A 19,745-nucleotide genomic window follows, 5' to 3' on the forward strand; every position below is an offset into this window, starting at 1 on the left:
TCCGATTTTTTCAAGCAGCATCTTGGATATATAACTGGTGGAGCTTCGACCAGTTATACACGAACCCCCAAACGAATTGTGGTGGCTGGTAAACTGAAGCCTGTCTCCGAGCCACGGCGTGGAGCCTTCGTTTTTCAATCCGGAAGGATTATACCAGCGTTACCCCCCCACCGGAGATAGCAAGGCGCCTGGAACGCTCGCTTTTCCCGCGGTACCGGAGGGTGCACGGGACTACAAGCAGGACGTGAAAGGTAGGACCTTTCTAACATTGTGGGGTGTTTGGTGTGCTAAAAGCCCTCGGTAAACGGAAGGTGACCAACATCTTTCAGCCCGAGTCACGCTTTTAAGTGAAATCAGCGTTTCTCTTTTCTCAACGGAAACTAACATGTCGGCCGACACGTTAAAGGATCGAGAAGCGGCAGCTCAGGGAGTGTTCGTTAACATTGCCCAGGTTCGTGATCGTTCCGAACCATTAGAAAACACTAATGCCAAACTCGACGATACTTTGAAAAATAAAATGAAAGCATTGGAGAAGTTGATGCGCGCTGAACAGGCGAAATGGTGGGAGCACAAATCATTGAAGAGCTATCTGGAAGTTGGTAGAGTCCCGAGGGGGCTACGAATTTTATTGGCACCCACTTATGAACAGCCCAATCCAGAACTAATGAAAAGATGGGCACAGAGAAATCTTGATTCCTCCAGAGAATTGGTAATTCTACTTGTGGAGTTTGCAGAAATTGATCGTATTGAATTACAGAAAAGGGTGGTAACCTTAACAGACGAAATTGCACAAATGGGAACGCCCGAAGAAATAAATGGGCTTAATGCAGAAATGACAAAACGCCTTAAAAAAGAGGAAGAAAAAATGAAGGCACGCAAAGCTTTCAAATTTCAGCGCGATCTCATAGATTATGAAAGCGGGCGTATTTTCACTTTCGCGCGCAAATTCGATTCTATCAAAAGCGGGAAAACAGTGGGGAGAAACAAAAATAGAATGCAAGCCACTACATCCAATGCCTCTAATGAATCTACTCTCTCTGACTTCAGCTCTGCTGCCGAAAGTGATAATGAAGTCAACACAATGAGAACAGTACCTGTGGACCCCAAAACAATCCCGTCACCAGGCGATGAAATTGTTTTTTTAGCCATGGACCGATTATCAACTCTGCGACCAAGAAATCGGCAGAATCAAGCTGCCAGCGGAGAAACCGCAAACGCTGCCAAAGGCGGAAAGCAAGGAAACGCGCCCACAAGCAGCAGTTACAGAGGCAAGGGGAAGGGCCGTTGGAAAAATTAACCATGGCAGGAAATTTTTGCAACTCTATCTCCCCTGCGGATCGTAAATCTGATGAAAACATCGAAAAATCTTCGGAAAAAACTGTCATCAATCTAACCGAAACTACACTCACCCAAGCGGAAATACAAATCTTATCATTGGGACTTTCATATTGTAAGGAATCAAATTTCAACTATGCCACCACGCGGATGGATATATATCAATTTATTTGTAAGCTTAAATTGCGCAAATTCCACACCATCAAGCAAGCCACTGAGGCAACTAATGGTAATGATGTTCACAGGGGAAGCCAAATAGTTACCGGGACACCTACATCCACTGAGTTACCATCAACCTTACTCAGTGTACTAACGGATCTTCATGCTGAGAGCCGCACTGAACCCTCGCAATCGTCTCAAAACAGTCGATCTGCCTACCAAGCTCCTGAAAAGAAAATTGTAACTCCCTTCAAGAACAAATCTAAGTTCAACCCCATCATGCCACGTGATGGCATTGACATTTACAACGAGCATGTGATAAATGAATTGAAAAAACTGAATTTTAAAACATGCGCCATGAAAAATAAGATACTTAGACAAAATAGAACTTATGATAATCTTGTGGCCAAAATACAACAAAACAACCAGATTGTCATCAGAAATTCGGACAAAGGGGGTAACGTGGTGCTGTGGGACAGAGATCAATACATGACTGAAGCAATGTCTCAATTGAATGATCGCAATTGTTACAAAATGAGCAGTGCGTCAGCAATTAAAGAGACTTTCAATTCATTTCATTCGAAACTTTTGGCCTGGAAGAGTGCTGGCTTAATTACTAAAGATGAACATTTGTATATGAAAAAAGACTATCCGGTTATTCCTAACATCTATTTTATTCCTAAAGTTCACAAGGACGCTGTGCACCCCCCCGGGAGGCCCATCATTTCCGGTAGGAACAGTTTGTTAGAACACACCTCAAACTACATTGACTTTTTTTTACAGGATTGTGTAACTGGATTGCCTTCCTATTTGAGAGATACCAGTGATTTTCTTGGCAAAATCCAGAACTTTGTTTGGGACCCTGGATATCTATTGCTGACTTTGGATGTATCATCCTTATATACCTGTATTGACCACAAAGATGGTCTAAGAGCCTTGAGTTACTTCTTTTCCAAAAATAGACCCACCCACCCGGAGCATAACAAAATGCTGCTAGATATGGTGACCTTTTGTCTACATCATAACATGTTCACCTTTAACCAAACCTTCTATCAACAAATGAGGGGGGTGGCAATGGGAGCCAGCTTCTCCCCCAGCTACGCCTGTATTTTTATGGGCTGGTGGGAGGAGCTGGTCCTAAAAGGGACTCTAGGCGATCTTTACAATAATCATGTCAAAATGTATTACAGGTATATTGATGACCTTATCTTTGTCTGGAATGGTAGCAGGGAAGAGGCCCAGGAGTGGGTTGACCTTTTGAACACCAATAACATTAATCTAAACTTCACCTGTACCATGAGTGATACCAACATTCACTTTCTAGACATAGAAATATACATCCATAACAATATACTGGAAACTAAACTATACCGTAAGGAGACAGCTGGCAATTCCATCTTGCATTACACCAGCTTTCATCCTAAACATCTCATTCGCAGCATCCCCTACGGGGAAATGCTGCGAATTAAACGGATTTGCAGTAACCAATCAGATTGGAAGATGGCACAAAATGAATGTAGGGATAGATTCCTCGCCCGAGGTTATCCTATTCATATTATTCAAACAGCCATCAACAAAACTGCAAATCAGGATAGAAATTTTCTCCTTACATCCAAAGCAAACAAACTGCCCATAACTGAATCCAGTCAAGCATCAGACTCCAGCTCAGTCAGACTCATTGTGCCCTATAGTGCTCAAAAAAGTGCTATAAATAAAATTATTAATCAGAATTGGGCTTTAATTCGTTCTGACCCCATCATAGGTCAAGCTATGCCTACCAAACCTAGCATCACCTATAAAAGGGCTACTTCCCTTCATAACAGCCTGGTATCTAACTGTCCTGAGGTGATTACTTCAAAAGATTGGTTGAAAAGCTCACGGGGATTCACTAAGTGTCATTCGTGTAAAGCCTGTACCTACGGTATTAACAAAACTAGTTACCGTACTGCCTTTAGCAGTAAGGAGATCAAAATCTCCAAATCCCTCCATTGCAAAACCGAGTATGCTATTTACATCTTAGAATGTACTTGTCCCCTACGGTACGTGGGAAGTACCAAGCTACCGGCCAGCAATAGAATATTGCAGCACATCAGGGCCATCACCAACTCTGACCCCACCTACCCTGTGGCGAGACATTTTCGGGAGATCCATAACAACAATCTAATGGATCTCAAGTATTATGTCATCGACACAATTCCTAAAACCAAGCAGGGAGGTGATCGTGAGCACCTAATGCGCAAGTTGGAGACTAGGTATATCCTGAACTTCAACAGCAAAAGTCCTGGGGGGTTAAACAACACCGAGGATTTACACACATGCTTATGAATGTTAACATTTTTAGTGTAACCCTTAGAAAAACTGTACAGAGAACCTGTCCGCCGTGTCCTTCTCCTTCTTGCTTTCATTTTGCAACTCATTGTGTACTGATTTAGCCTTACTTCTTTTTAAGGTTACATCGTTTTATTTAGTGGCATTGAAATATGTTATTTGAACCACATAGTCCTCGGACTTTGTCCCTGTAGAGTGCCCCTCCTCTTTTAATTTATTCACCAAATCCTCACATCGAGGTTTGTTAAACTTTAGCACTTTTTCACTTTACGCACACAGTGACACTCTTTCTTTACTGTTTACTGTCCTTCGATTACTAGCTCTTATGAATTTGGAACCATCACTAATTGAAGGGGGACCACTAGCATACCCATGAGTACACCCATGTTGATGATCATTAGGCATTATGCCTGAAATTATGTTATGACCAATTGTTTTTTACCCTGTGCAAAATCTTATGTGTAAATATATGAAATGATAAGTGTTTTTTTACATAGAACTATTTTTGTATGATCATGAAGTATTTTTTCATACATTTGAACCTAAGTCAAATAATACGTTGTATTTTTCTTGGGAAATCATTTATGTAAATATATTTGATCTGTAGAGTTTATTTATAGGTTTTTTCACCTTTTCTTATATTTTTTGGAAACAGCGTTGGTCAAGAACACAAAATTATTTAGGTGTACTCGTCTTTTTGCGTATGATCGCTGAAAATATTTATTAGATGGTGTATGTCAATGTCCTCACTATTTTCAGGTTTTTCTTGTGAGTTTAGCATCTGTATATTGTATACATTATTTGCTCCTTTCTTTTTTCGAAGGAAGACTTTCAGTAGTATTTCACTGTTTTTCTTTTATGTCTATCACTAATTTAGTCACGTGCCTTTGGTGCTAGCTGTCTTAATGGTCCATTCAATGTTTGAACGTTGTCATGTGATCAAGCCACTTCTGTGGTGAAACGCGTTATGGCTGACTAGCGAGAGAATAAACGCTAAGTATGATTTACTATCTAAATGAATAGAAGAAGTGGTGTGTGTATAAGTGTTTTGCTAAGTAAATATGTAAGTATGATCCATTGTTTGCATAAGTGAGTAGGATGACTTCATATGTGAATAGGATGCGTGCTGTTGTTTAATGTCGATATAGATGTATAAGTATTTTTGATAGTGTTCTATTGTTCATTGACAGCATGTATGAGTGAATCCATAGGTAAGTGATTAGATGTGTGTATACATCTATGAATCACTGAGTGGATTTTTAGATACTTGTATTGCTGTGACAATGGATTTAAATATGATACTCTGTATTTTACAAAGAGTGATGAAAAATTGTAATAGTGTGATTGTCACATGGATGATGTCATCAGTGATGTCATCAACGATGTCATTTGAGATGTCATCAGTGATGTCACTGACCATGTCATGAATGATCTAATATGTGACATCATCAGCAGTGGATTGCGGGTGCGCGAAATATAGTTAGTACAACTAACTATATAGGAGCAATTTCAATGGTTTTGTATGAGTAAAATGTCCAGCTAACTATAACACCACTAAAACGTATAGTTTTTTGAGTGAATTTCAAAGGTTTTTTAAAAGCTAATTCCTAACTATATAACTCCTGAAACCCATGTTTTTTTCAGTGAATTTGCAAGGTTTTTTAAATGCTAATTCCTAAGTATATAAGGCCTGAAACCTATGGTTTTTTCAGTGAATTTCAAAGGTTTTTTAAATGCTAATTCCTAACTATATAAGGCCTGAAACCTATGTTTTTTTCAGTGAATTTGCAAGGTTTTTTTAAATGCTAATTCCTAACTATGTAAGGCCTGAAACCTATGGTTTTTTCAGTGAATTTCAAAGGTTTTTTAAATGCTAATTCCTAACTATATAAGGCCTGAAACCTATGGTTTTTTCAGTGAATTCGCAAGGTTTTTTAAATGCTAATTCCTAACTATATAAGGCCTGAAACCTATGGTTTTTTCATTGAATTCGCAAGGTTTTTAAAATGCTAATTCTATTAGCGGATAACGTTTTTATATATTAAAACGTTTTTTAAATCTCAAATGCCTGCTTTGCTAACAGAGTTTTTAAGCACAGGCTCTTTTGTCTCTGGTGGCCATCTTGGGAGACTGCATATCAGAATTTTTTTAATGAAATATAAGAGGATTTGAGAAGTCACTCAAAATGTGCCCTAATTTTTCTTTCTTCAGCACTAATCATAATTTCTATGGCAAAATGAACCCCCTCATTTTGTTCCTTTGCAAATTAAATGTTTTAAGTGTTAACACTTTATTTCAATCAAGATGACTTCAGGTGTGCCATACTTTTGTCATAAGTAAGACTGTTAGCGCTCTAGTTGTTCTTTAGAACACTCTGGGACATTCTGTCATTGGGCTATAGTTGGGCTACATCTGGCTGATATTTGGGCTAAATTTGGTTTTTTTGGTCTCTGGTGGCCATCTTGGGCTACATTGGGCTACATTGGGCTACATTGGGCTACATTTGGGCTCTAACATATATATAGCCCAATGTAGCCCAATATATATTTTTTCAAAGTTAATTTTCGTAAAAACCACTGGAGCACATATCTTGAGACATAGCAAAGGCACATCGGGCTACCAGTCCCTACTATTTTGCCAAGTTTGGTGGAAAACCATTCAGCCGTTCGGGCTAAAAGTGAGTCCAACCGCCCTATGGAAATTAACATGGGGAAAACACGTTTTGGGACCCCCTCTTATCTCGGCCCCCGCTTGACGAATCCCCCCGAAACTTTCAGGGAAGGACCTGAGCGCCGCGAGGCAAAGTTAAGGAAAATTTCAGGAAGATTCCTCAACCGGCACCAAAGTTATTCCCAATAGAATGTTGCGATTTCCCTATGGAAAACAATCCTAACTATTTTTTAAATCTCAAATGCCTGCTTTGCTAACAGAGTTTTTAAGCACAGGCTCTTTTGTCTCTGGTGGCCATCTTGGGAGACTGCATATCAGAATTTTTTTTATGAAATATAAGAGGATTTGAGAAGTCACTCAAAATGTGCCCTAATTTTTCTTTCTTCAGCACTAATCATAATTTCTATGGCAAAATGAACCCCCTCATTTTGTTCCTTTGCAAATTAAATGTTTTAAGTGTTAACACTTTATTCCAATCAAGATGACTTCAGGTGTGCCATACTTTTGTCATAAGTAAGACTGTTAGCGCTCTAGTTGTTCTTTAGAACACTCTGGGACATTCAGTCATTGGGCTATAGTTGGGCTACATCTGGCTGATATTTGGGCTACATTTGTTTTTTTTGTCTCTGGTGGCCATCTTTGGGCTACATTGGGCTACATTGGGCTACATTTGGGCTCTAACATATATATAGCCCAATGTAGCCCAATATATATTTTTTCAAAGTTAATTTTCGTAAAAACCACTGGAGCACATATCTTGAGACATAGCAAAGGCACATCGGGCTACCAGTCCCTAAAATGTTGCCAAGTTTGGTGGAAAACCATTCAGCCGTTCGGGCTAAAAGTGAGTCCAACCGCCCTATGGAAATTAACATGGGGAAAACATGTTTTGGGACCCCCCTTTTATCTCGGCCCCCGCTTGACGAATCCCCCCCAAACTTTCAGGGTAGGACCAGAGCGCCGCGAGGCAAAGTTAAGGAAAATTTCAGGAAGATTCCTCAACCGGCGCCAAAGTTATTCCCAATAGAATGTTGCGATTTCCCTATGGAAAACAATCCTAACTATATATACCTACTGGCTATCGCCAGTAGGTAATATATATACCATCTACACATCATTCTTGGCCGCGGATCAGGTTGACTTGGTGGACTTATGATCGCCCTCTTTGCAGGAAGCCATACGCAGTCTCTCGCCCTTGATAGATGAGATCCCCTTGCTGAGCGCGGAACCACTCGCCATTCTAATGACGCAAGTTAAATCAGGCTCTCCCAGTGACCCTGCTCCACCCCGTACATTGGCTGCTGTCACTCGCACCATTCTTCCTACTATGCTGGAATTACTTAATGCCTCAATTTCCACAAGTACGGTTCCACCTGCGTGGAAACGGGCCATGGTGCGGGCGCTTGTGAAAAAACCCAATATGGACGCTAGTAACCTTAATAATTACCGTCCCATCTCCCTGCTTCCTTGGGCCAGTAAAATCCTAGAGAAATACATAAATGGTATTTTAACACTTTTCCTAGAGAGTAATCAGCTGCTTGACCCCTCACAGACGGGTTTCCGCCCCAAACACGGGACGGAGTCCGCTCTGTTGGCGGTTACGGAGGAAATGAGAGAAATCTTGGATCGAGGAGGATCGGTGGCAGTCATCCTCCTCCATCTAAGCGCTGCATTTGACACGGTTAATCATAAGATCTTGGTGCAGCGTCTCTTAGATATAGGAATATCAGGTAGAGTTTTGGAGTGGCTTAAATCATTTTTGAGTAACAGAACCTTCCAGGTACATGAAGGAAATACCATCTCCTCAAGTAAACCTTTGGGCTGTGGAGTCCCACAGGGCTCATCTTTGAGTCCGACGTTATTTAACGTCTACATGAGACCGCTAGCTGAGATCGTCCGTCCATATGGGATTAAGATCGTCACATACGCGGATGATACTCAGCTGGTGGTCTCTCTGGCACAGGAGGACGACGCCTCAGCCAGGGTGGATCTGGCAAGCTGAATTGAATTGAATAATTGAATTGAATATTGATTTGTATAGCGCGATTGCTGCCCAATGGGCGTCCAAGCGCTGAGCATGTAGACAGAGCTGGGCAGTGCGGAGAGGTTAGAGCTCAGTGGACCTTGCAAACAGAAGGGTCTTCAATTGTTTGCGGAAGGAGAGCAGGTTCGAATTGGACCGGAGTTGTAAAGGAAGTGAGTTCCACAACTTCGAGGCGTTTAGAGAGAACATCCTTCCTCCGGTCCTGGCTCTCCTTACTTTGGGAATCACAGCCAAGAAAGCCTCCGTAGAGCGAAGATTTCTATTTGGGTGGTAGTGGGTGACTAAGTTGTCATTGATTGCTGGGCCTGTCTTCCAGAAGGCCCGGTGGGCAATGCATAGTGCCTTGAATGTCACTCTCTGTCTCACTGGCAGCCAATGCAAGCTTTTTAATCCGGCTCTGGCTGACTGGGTGCGTGGGATCTGAAGCAAGGTACGGGCTGCACAGTTCTGTACCACCTGCAGCTTTCGTAGGGTCATCTCAGGGGCTCCCACGTATAGGGCATTGTTCGAATCTAGCCGGGACTGAATCAAGCCTTGTACTGCCACCTGTTTGGCCTCCATTGGAAGAAGAGGTAGAACTTTCCTCAATGTTCTGAGTAGGCCAAAACATGTGGCAGATAGCTTAGTGGCCTGAGTGGAGAAAGAGAGACTTTTGTCGAGCCATACTCCTAGGCTTTTTACACTCTCCTTAATGGTAGGAGGGGTGCCCAGACAGGCAGGCCATAGGGAGGTGAGTGGCACTGGGGATACTGGGCCCAGGAGCATGAGCTCCGTTTTATCTCCATTAAGTTTTAAAGAGGAGGATGTCATCCAACCCTTGACATCCACTAGGCATTTCATCAGACCTTCTGATGTTTGCCTGTTACCCTCTTGAGTCAGGGAAACCACTAGCTGGGTATCGTCGGCATATGATATGATTTTAATACCGTATGGTTCGACGACCCCAGCCAGTGGTTTCATATATATGTTAACCAGCGCAGGGCTTAAAGACGAGCCCTGCGGCACCCCACAGCTCAGTGATTTTCTGGCTGATACTATTTCCCCGTCAAAGATCTGAAAAGATCTGTTGGTCAGGAAGGAGTCGAGCCACCTTAATGCGTCGCCTGTTACTCCGATGTTACGTAGACGGTTCAGCAAGGTGGAATAGCTGACCATATCAAAGGCTGCACTTAGGTCAAGGAGGATCACTGCCACTGATCCTCCTTGGTCTAGTATCCTGCGTGCTTCTTCGGTGACCGCTAGCAAGGCGGTTTCAGTGCCATGCTTAGGTCTGAAGCCCGTCTGGGTCGAGTCCAATAGCGAGTTGTTTTCAAGAAATTGTACTAACTGGGTATTTATATATTTCTCCAGAACCTTACTTACCCAGGGGAGTAATGAAATAGGGCGGTAACTGGAGTGATCTTCTGGGTCAAGATTGTTTTTTTTTAACAGTGCCCGTACCATGGCTCTCTTCCATACGGTGGGCACTGTACAAGAGGAGATGGAGGAGTTTAATAGATCCAGTATCACGGGCAGGGTGGCTTGACTTGCCTGAAGCAAAAACTCCGGAGGAGCTGGGTCACGGGGGGAGCCAGATTTGACTTGGCGTGCCAATTGATGAAGGGTGTCAAGGTCTAATGGGGGGAAATGTTCCAAATTTGGCTGATCTAGGGGAGTGGAGTGTCTCGGAGATGTTTGGTCGGATATTCCTGGATTAGTGGCTGCTGTCGGGAAGGAGGAGTAGATCTGGGTAACTTTATTATGAAAGAAATCCGCTAGCTCATTGCATTGTTCTTGTGTTTTTGCCAAGGGAGGAGCTGTGTTCACTATAGTGCATTTTTTTACTAAGTGAAAAATTTCTTTGGGTTTGGATTTAGCTTCCATGATTTTGTCTGCAAAGTAGATGGCCTGGGCCGCCCTGACCCCATCTCTGTAGGCCTTTATTGCCTCTCTATATTGGGACTTTTTTTTCAGGTAGAAAATCTAGTCGCCACGCTCTCTCTCGTTTCCTACAGAGGCGTTTTTGTTCTCTTAAGGTGTCTGAGAACCAGGGTGATGATTTGTGCAGCCTCTTTGAAATAGATCTCGTAAAAGGGAGAATCGTATCCAGTGAGTCCCTGATCCAGCCCTCATAATTCTTGTTTGCTAAGTTGGGGTCTGAGCAAGGGGGTGGGCGAGTGGAATCTAAGTTGGTTATCCAAGACTCCATAGACAGTTTTGCCCAATTTCTCTTCATTGAGACCTGGGGGGGTAGGCAAGGGAGTCTTGCCGGTGAGCCAGGTAAACGGGACCAAAAAATGATCCGACCAGGGAAGACGAATGGGTTGGCCCACCATCAGCTCGGTGCAGTTGCTAAAAATTGGGTCGAGTAGGTTACCCTTTTCATGAGTAGGGGCTGTGACCAGCTGGGTTAGTTGTAAGGCTGCTAGATCATCTGTTAGTTCCATGGCAATATGATCTGTGGGGGAATTGAAGTGGTAATTAAGATCTCCTAGAATCATGTAATTAGCGGAGGTCATGATTCGTTTGGCTATGATGTCTGGAAGAGATCTATAGAACAACTTAGCCGGCTCTGGGGGGCGATATATCAGAGTGCCGGAGAAGGAGCTGTTCGCAGTAAAATCTATGCTGAATGCTAAGTTCTCGCACTCAGGAATAGTTTCAGTTGTGGTGCGACAGCGATACTGGTTTTTTAGTATGATAGCCAGGCCTCCTCCTCTCCCTTCAGTCCGGTCTAGTCTATATATTTGGAAACCGGGGGGTAAGGCTGAGACTATGTCTGGCTCCGATTGGGATGTAAGCCATGTTTCTGTCAAAAAGATGGCGTCCGGCTTGCGCTCTTCAAGAAGCAGGGCAAATTGTGTGCTGTGCCTCGGTAATGACCGGCAATTTAGCACATACATATAATATTCCTGCGTCGCGGCAGGCGATGTAGTGTTATGAAAGAGATGTTTACATCCGGGGCAGCGAGAGGGGAGTTCAGCTGGTGGATAAATGTGTGTACAGTGTACAGCGGCTGCGGTTCCTATGTTGTGAATAGCTGCCGAGCTGTACGTCCTGACCTTTGTTGTGTGGGAACCAGGGGTTATGGCCCCTGGTCCCGTAAGGTCGCGGACGGGCTTGCCTTTGGGGCGCCTTCGGCGCACCGCCGGCGCGCCCGCTGCGCCCGTCCGCTGCGCCTCCGGGAGCAGCACATTCTTTTATATCAGAGATGGGGGGGTGTGGCCTGGGTCAGTGGGCGGTGCCCGGAGGTCACGGCGATTCTCCTGCGACCCGCTGCAGCGCCTAACTCGGCTGCGCGGGGAGGTAAATCACGAGGGGAGCAAGAGGTCGAGTAGTTTTAAAAACACAGAGTTATCACATTCACAATTTTAAAAAGTAATCTTTTAAAATGTCTCCTGCTCTCGGCTTCCGCCTCAAGAGCTCAGTCTAATGCGAAGCGCAGGCCAAAAACGCGCCTTAAATAACAAGGGGGCGTGGCCTGGGTCAGTGGGCGGTGCCCGGAGGTCACGGCGATTCTCCTGCGACCCGCTGCAGCGCCTGACTCGGCTGCACGGGGAGGTAAATCACGAGGGGAGCAAGAGGTCGAGTAGTTTTAAAAACACAGAGTTATCACATTCACAATTTTAAAAAGTAATCTTTTAAAATGTCTCCTGCTCTCGGCTTCCGCCTCAAGAGCTCAACAGCGAGGGAAAGGTGGGACTTGTTCTTAAACTTTATTCTGATGCTACATGCTTCTCAGGGGAACACCAAAGTCAGTCTCAGCATATATCTTGGCTCAAACATGATTCACAGGACCCCGTATGATCCAGTGTTGTCTATTGCGCAGGCCTTGGAGGAGTTGTAGCCGTTATTTCTTTAGAACAAGTAGAAGGGAGATTATCTGGAAGGGTGTAAAGGACAGTTTCACTCCTCGTTCCTCCATTGGCAAGTGTCCATGGGGGTCTGGGCGTTCAAGGAGATCACAAAGTATGAACTCTTTCACAGGAAGAAAAGAGCGGATCCATGTGTCCACAGTACTGCCATAGGACTCATATAGTCTAATCACCAGGGCATCAGGTCTGTCCTCGGCCTGCTTGATGGTCTCTAAGATAATGGCTGGTGATTACACAGAGAATGCACTCCAGGTTTTCTGTTCTGCAGAGGCACTTGCAACGGTGAGAAGAGGAAAATTCATATTGTATGCATTCTGAATAACACCAGCTTCCTGGAATGAACCGACATGTGGCATCACTGCATAGGAGAAGTGGTGGATTCCCATATCCGCTGTTGCATCTGGAAGCTTTGGTGCTCTCAGTCTCAAACCGCGCCCAGTCCCAGGAGGTGTTCCAGTGTGTCGGCCGCTGTAGGTGTCCAAACTGAATCTCATAAGTGTCGTTGGCGCTCCTGACCTTTACAGGAAACTGCACCTTCAGAAACTTGTGGGCCTCATTCCACTCCACCTCAGTCTGGCATCTCAGAAATGGGCACTCGGCATCCAGAATTAACTCTTGACGAATGATGCTCTTATTACTGATCTGCACAGAGAACTTCACACTACCCCGTAGGCCTCCAGTGCAAGCTATCTCCAGGGGTCTGAGAGGGGTTGTGATGGATGTTCTTGTTTCAAGGTGATAGTCCATCACATCCCAGGCATCCCAATACAGGGGAACATCATCGAAGATTACAAACTCATTCCCATAGCAACCTTCTATGATGGCTTCTCTACCTGAGAGTGCCGACCACGAGTAGGTAGGTTCGAGTGCCTTGCAAGACTTGCAGAGATCATCAGCAGCGCCCCCAACAGCACGCTGATCCGACGCGTTTCGGGTGTGAACTCTTCATCATGCCTAGAGAAGGTTAAAAGCTGGATGACTACGTCTTGTCTCAAGCTTAATGGAGACAAGACAGAGCTTATGCTGCTGGGTCGATCTGCTCCATCCTCTATCAACTCGATCTGGCCCCCCTGTTTGGGCCCACCACCAACCCCCAAGGACTCCATAAAGAGCCTAGGAATATGGTTAGACAGGTCTCTGACGTTTGACTATCAGGCAAACAGACTGTCTGCTACTTGTTTTGGTCTTCTAAGAATCCTTAAGAAGATTCTTCCCTTGTTACCTTTTGAAGCCAAACACATAGTAATGCAGGGCCTGATCCAATCTCGTTTGGAGTTCGGTAACGCTCTCTATTTAGGAGCCCCTGACTCCACCGTACGTAAATTGCAAGTAATTCAAAACTGTGCTGCCCGAACATTATTGCAAATTCCCCGCAGGTTATCTGCCAGGCCTGGGCTGAAAAGCCTACATTGGCTTCCTGTCAGAGAGAGAATTAGCTTTAAGTCCCTTTGTATCGCCCATCAGGCATTTTGGGCTACTGGCCCGGCGATCAACCTTTCTCTGATTACTCCGTATCACCCCACTAGACAACTGGGCTCAGCCCATGCCCTTTTGGATATAGTGCCTAAAATTAGGAGATCATGAGCAGGAGGCCGCTCTTTCTCCTTTAACGTGGCCAAGTTGTGGAATGCTCTCCCTCTCTACTTAAGGGCTACTTCTGAATTGACCTCCTTTCGTAAACAATTGAAAACGTTCCTGTTTAATAAGTAGAGATTCCCCCCCGGCCCGTATGTCTCTCCCAAACTGCACTACTAGTCTTAGCGTTTGGACGCCCTCTGGGCAGCTATCTGCGCTTTATAAAAATTATTTTCATTTCATTTCATTTCATATATATATTCACTAAAAAAACAGAGGTTTCACACATGTTATAGTTAGCTGGACATTTCACTCATACAAAACTAATGAAATTCCCCCGTTATAGTTAGTTCAGCTAACTATAACTCGCGTGCCCGCAATGCACTGCTGATGACGTCACATATTACATCACTCATGACATGGTCAGTGACATCACTCATGACATCACTAATGACATCTCAAATGATATCACTGATGACATCACTGATGACATTATCCTTGTGAAAGAGTGGCAGACCTCCTCTCACCATAATATAACCTTTGATACATACATTCAAAAATAGAAACTACAATTTTGAAAAGAGTGGAGATACCAATACCAGTTACAACAACCTTTGCAAGGTTTTTTTAAATGCTAATTCCTAACTATAACATGTGTGAAACCTGTTTTTTTCAGTGAATTTCTAAGGTTTTTTAAATGCTAATTCCTAACTATAACGTGTGGGAAACCTATGTTTTTTTCAGTGAATTTCTAAGGTTTTTTAAATGCTAATTCCTAACTATAACGTATGTGAAACCTGTGGTTTTTTCAGTCAAAAAAAAAATAAAATATATATATATATACACACAGGAAAACTAAACAGGCACTTCCCTTACAAAGAAGTACAAAGTTTGCATGTCTGCAGCCTTTCTTATTTTTCACCTTATTCATCTTCTGCTCAATCAACACATCATCCACACATACACACACCTACTTGCTCCCTTTCTTGGCTGGGATTATCAATCATTCTTCTTTAATTCGATTTGATTGGATTCCGTAAGCTTTATTCGATTATTAAAAACAATCATAAAAGCACAGAGAACATTTAAAACATGTACAGTATATTGGTATGGTATAACAGCAGTCAGGGCAACAAATATTAAAATAACATACTTTTTCTAACAGCAATTGATTTTAGAATATACGTTGCAGTAAAAAAGCTGATATCCGGCTCATGTAATAAAAACAGCAAACTCATAGCAGTTTTCACAGATAAGGTGCCGTATTTTTTAAAAAGACGTTTAAGAAAAGCAATTACGGAGGTGCAAGTATAAATCACAGATGAGGAGAAAGTGAACTAGTGCTCTGTTTAGTGACTCTGTCACATGGACATGGGACAGTAGGATACTTTTTAATACATGGAAATGCCACCAGGTGGTGTACAATACCTAATCTCATTCTAGTGAGTACAAACCGGTGCGATGTTCTAGTAACCGTGGTTAGGTATTGTTGGAAGCCATCAGTATGCGCATAAGAAAAATAGAACTTAAAGGTTAATAACTGCCCACTAGTACTTTGACGGTCAAGGACTTTCTTCCTCAAATAAGTATTTTTAATTTCTCTCTTGAGGATATCAGTCGCACTGCTTGGGTTTTCCATGATATTTATATTAAATATATCCTTAAATGTTGACACTACATATTTGAGCCAAGGGATCTGTAGACATTTGTCCAGGCAAAGGCAGTCATTAATAATGCTTCTATTGAAAGTAGTTTCTTCCTTCAACCATATAGATCTCCACACCATCAATGGACTTAGCCCTATTAAATCCGTCAAGTATTCTATCCCCACTTCATTATGTATAAGCTCGGAGGAGGCTGACATAGGTAAACACAGTAACTTTTTTAGAAACCTGTTTTCCTCTATTTGTAGCTCTACATGGCGGCAGTAGCCCCAGACCCCAGCTCCGTAGAGTGCTATCAATACGCATCTGGTTTGATAGATATGTAACATATCGTGAATGCGACGGTCCCCGAGTTTAGCAGCAAATTTAAAAACCCCATATACACTTTTGGCCATTTTGGCCCTGACGTTCGTTACCTCCTGTGTCCACATTCCGTTACCGGTGAAGATTATACCCAAGTAGCAGAGCTTCTCAACTGTTAAAACTTTTTGATCATCTATATAAAAGGGTTTCGTTTTTCCTGCTCTATGGCCACAGATCAAAGCATATGTTTTAGTTTTATTAATCTGCAGCTTTCTGCCCTTGATAAAATCTGTGAACTTATCCATCAATCTCTGGAGGCCTAGTGGTGTCCTTGAGAGTAGTACCGCGTCGTCTGCGTATAACAGCACTGGTACATCCTGGCCCTCCACCTATGGTGCATCACATTTAGCCATTTTGAGTTCATCATCAATAGCGTTAATAAAAAGGGTAAAAAGAAGGGGCGCAAGGACACAGCCTTGCCTAATACCTTCTTCTTTAATTCAAATTCAAAGTACAGGCCCTTTATCAACGCTTTTTATTATAACAACTACCCCGGCCGAAGGCACTATGACATTTGCACACTTGCTCCCTTTCTTGGCTGCACTTATCAATTATTCTTCAATTTCATATTTTGATTCAAACTCAAGGCCCTTTATCTAGCCTTTTTGTTGTACCTACTGTTGCAGTGATTCTGCTCCTACACACAACTGTGCATAAAGACTTACGACCTCAGTGAATTACGGTGTTCCAAACCCCACCTTAGTACCCAACCCCGCTAACAGACTAGCAATCAGTGACTCATTGGTTCTTCCTCCTATAGCAAAAACACCAATTATTAGTCAACCCACAACATGCGACTTAGGTTACCTCAGGTAAGGTAGATAACAAGAGCACTCTTTCGTTACATTCTTACACCAGTCCAAAACAAGCACTTAATAAACACACCTGCAACTTTGAAATGTTGATTTCTAACACCGTAATCTCATTCCCAGTACCTTACATATTACAAGCAAACATATTATCAGAAACAAAGTTGTCAGCATTGTTACTATTCCATAAAATACAAAGGGAGAAAGCATCCTATAATGCAAAAGGGAAACAGATTTAAAATATACCTAAATTTCACTCTCCCTACTTAGCAGGTTAGTTTATAACTACAGAAGATCTCATACGACTACATAGGCAGACCCATACCTCTGTTACTCAGCAGTAGTGGATCACATTGAGTTCTGCACAAACTGTCAAGATACTAATGTTCTCAAACTGTGTGTAATCATGCCTGCACACTTCATTACTAAACGTGCAAGTATAAGAGATGCCACAGCTGCATATCTCTCATGGCTCCAACGTGCGAACATCATTCCGAATAACACACGCAGTATCCAACATAACCTTGATGTTTCATGCTCTCACTATACACACTAAAGTAGTGAGGCAGTCTACAAATGTAGTATATCAAATTATTCTCATATGAAGCAAAATACTCACCCTTCTATAAACAATATTGCAAGTGCGTGTTGTGTGCAAAGCAGAGCAGGAAAACAAAAATGGCGTTTAAGCTTCTAATAAACCCATGCTAACTTAACATGGTGTGGGTGCAAGGCTCAGCTCACTGCACATTTCCTTGACCAAAGCACATAATATAAACGTGGGCACATTACGAACGCAGAGCCCAAGCCTAAAAAGCAGAGGCAAGTTCAATTTTGGAAAAAAAAATATTCGATCTTTGATAAAAAGCAGTAACTAAATAATATAGAATAGGTAGAAAAATCAAACAGTCTTATTCCACCAGCGTATAAGCACAGTATGTAGCAACAGCCTCCAACAGGAAGTCATTGTTCTCATCTGAAAACATTTCAGCCATCCAATTCAATAGTGGGAATGAACAGACATGTTCCTCAATGACCGGAGCCTCTATCACCATCGGAGGAAAACTCGGGTCATCTTCAATGTAACTGCGTGCCAAGAAGTCATGCGCCGCTGCAAAAACATTCTAACGTCCCATTATTCCATGTGTCGAGGACATTTAACATGAGCTTTGATTGGAATCCCATAGAGCATATTATCAAACCCATTATTGCCACTTTAGCGGCACTTTCCTGCCGATAAAGTGGCAATAATTTTGTAACCCAGGCTTGATATTATGGCCCAGAGTGCGTAGTGTACAGCAGCTTCTCTGTAAAATCTATAATTACCTCCGAGCAGCGACAACAGATAGGTTACAACAGTCTGACAAAGAGATCTACAAGCTTATTACGCCACTTTTCTGGCACTTTTAACATGGGTAAAGTGACGCAAGGAGCTTGTAAATCTACGTCTGACTTTTCAAGAAAAAATCTCAACTCCAGACTCTGCGAGACAGTTTTAATGTTCTTTTCTCTCTCTTTCTCTCTCTCACTCTCTGTGACATCATTTCTCTTTCTCTCTTAAATGTATAGACACTGCTGTCTGCTTGGACGTGTAGAAGAACAGCCCAACTGAAGTTGTGAAACCAAGTGGCCGAAGCGTTTAGCCGCACTGTTTATACAGCGGTAAGCACAGAGGCCTAGATCTACAAAGCCTTCATTACAAACCATTAGAAATAAGTCGGCATAACGGGCATCAGGAACGCAGTAGGCACTTCCATATAGACACCACTTGAACGCGGCAGTATAACAGAACTGAAATGTACGAGGCATACTGCACACGTAAAACCGTACAGTTACCAAAACTTGTAATGCTTCAGCTCATTTACTCACATCTACATAATTCTAAACTCTAATTTTCTTTTTTGTTTTGCAGATTACCAATCAGACATCTTTTGGAGTCTATTTAACAATTTGTTTATAATATTGTTTGTTGTTAAAATTATTTTTCTAGTTGCTTCTATTATAGTTATAATTGAGTTTCGTTTACATTTATTGTTTTAATAAAAGTTAATTTAAAAAAACTACATACTTCTTTTATTTTGTGGGGAAGGGGTATGACGGACCAGAATAAAAATAATGTTGAAATACTATAGTAAGATATTCAAGACTAGGTTTGAAAACTACTGAGTTCTAAGAAACAGATATAATAAAAATAACGGTGAAAAACTACTAAAATGGCTGTGGACGGAGTACGCGATCAATGTTTGGCACCTCGGCACTACCTTTCAAATAAATATAGAAAAAAATATGATTATCAATATATATTACAAAAGTACAGCAGCGGATGACACACGACCCGGGAAAAGAAAGCGACAAATTTACTACCTGAAATAAAGAAAGGTTTGCTTGTTGAACTTGAAGAAAAAGAAAAAAAGTTGGCTTCGAAGCGAGTCTGCGCATGCGTAGAAAGTACAACTGCTACAAAAAAGGAAAGTTTTACATACTATAATAGAAATGATGGGGCATATTATCAACAAAAGGTGATACATTATCGCTGCTTTTATCGGCAGGAAATTGCCGATAAAGCGGCGATAATGGGCTTGACAATATGCCCATGTGAATAACCATAGCAACCCAGGTTAACATCAGAACCTGGGCTGCTATGGGAATTCACAAGGGCATATTATCAAGCCCATTATCGCCGCTTTATCGGCAGTTTCCTGCCGATAAAAGCAGCGATAATGTATCGCCTTTTGTTGATAATATGGCCCATTGCTCTTTTTTTTTACCGTAAACTTAGGTGCATATTATCAAGGACCGGTGTTAAAATTATCACCGTTTTATTGGCAGGAAACTGCCGATAAAACGGCGATAATGAGCTTGATAAAACAGCCTTGTTATTTCCCATAGAAGCCCATGTTAACACCAGAACATAGGCTTCTATGGGAATTAACAAGGACGTATT

The sequence above is a fragment of the Lissotriton helveticus genome, chromosome 3_1 (assembly GCF_964261635.1).
Source record: "Lissotriton helveticus chromosome 3_1, aLisHel1.1, whole genome shotgun sequence".
Classification (NCBI taxonomy): Eukaryota; Metazoa; Chordata; class Amphibia; order Caudata; family Salamandridae; genus Lissotriton; species Lissotriton helveticus.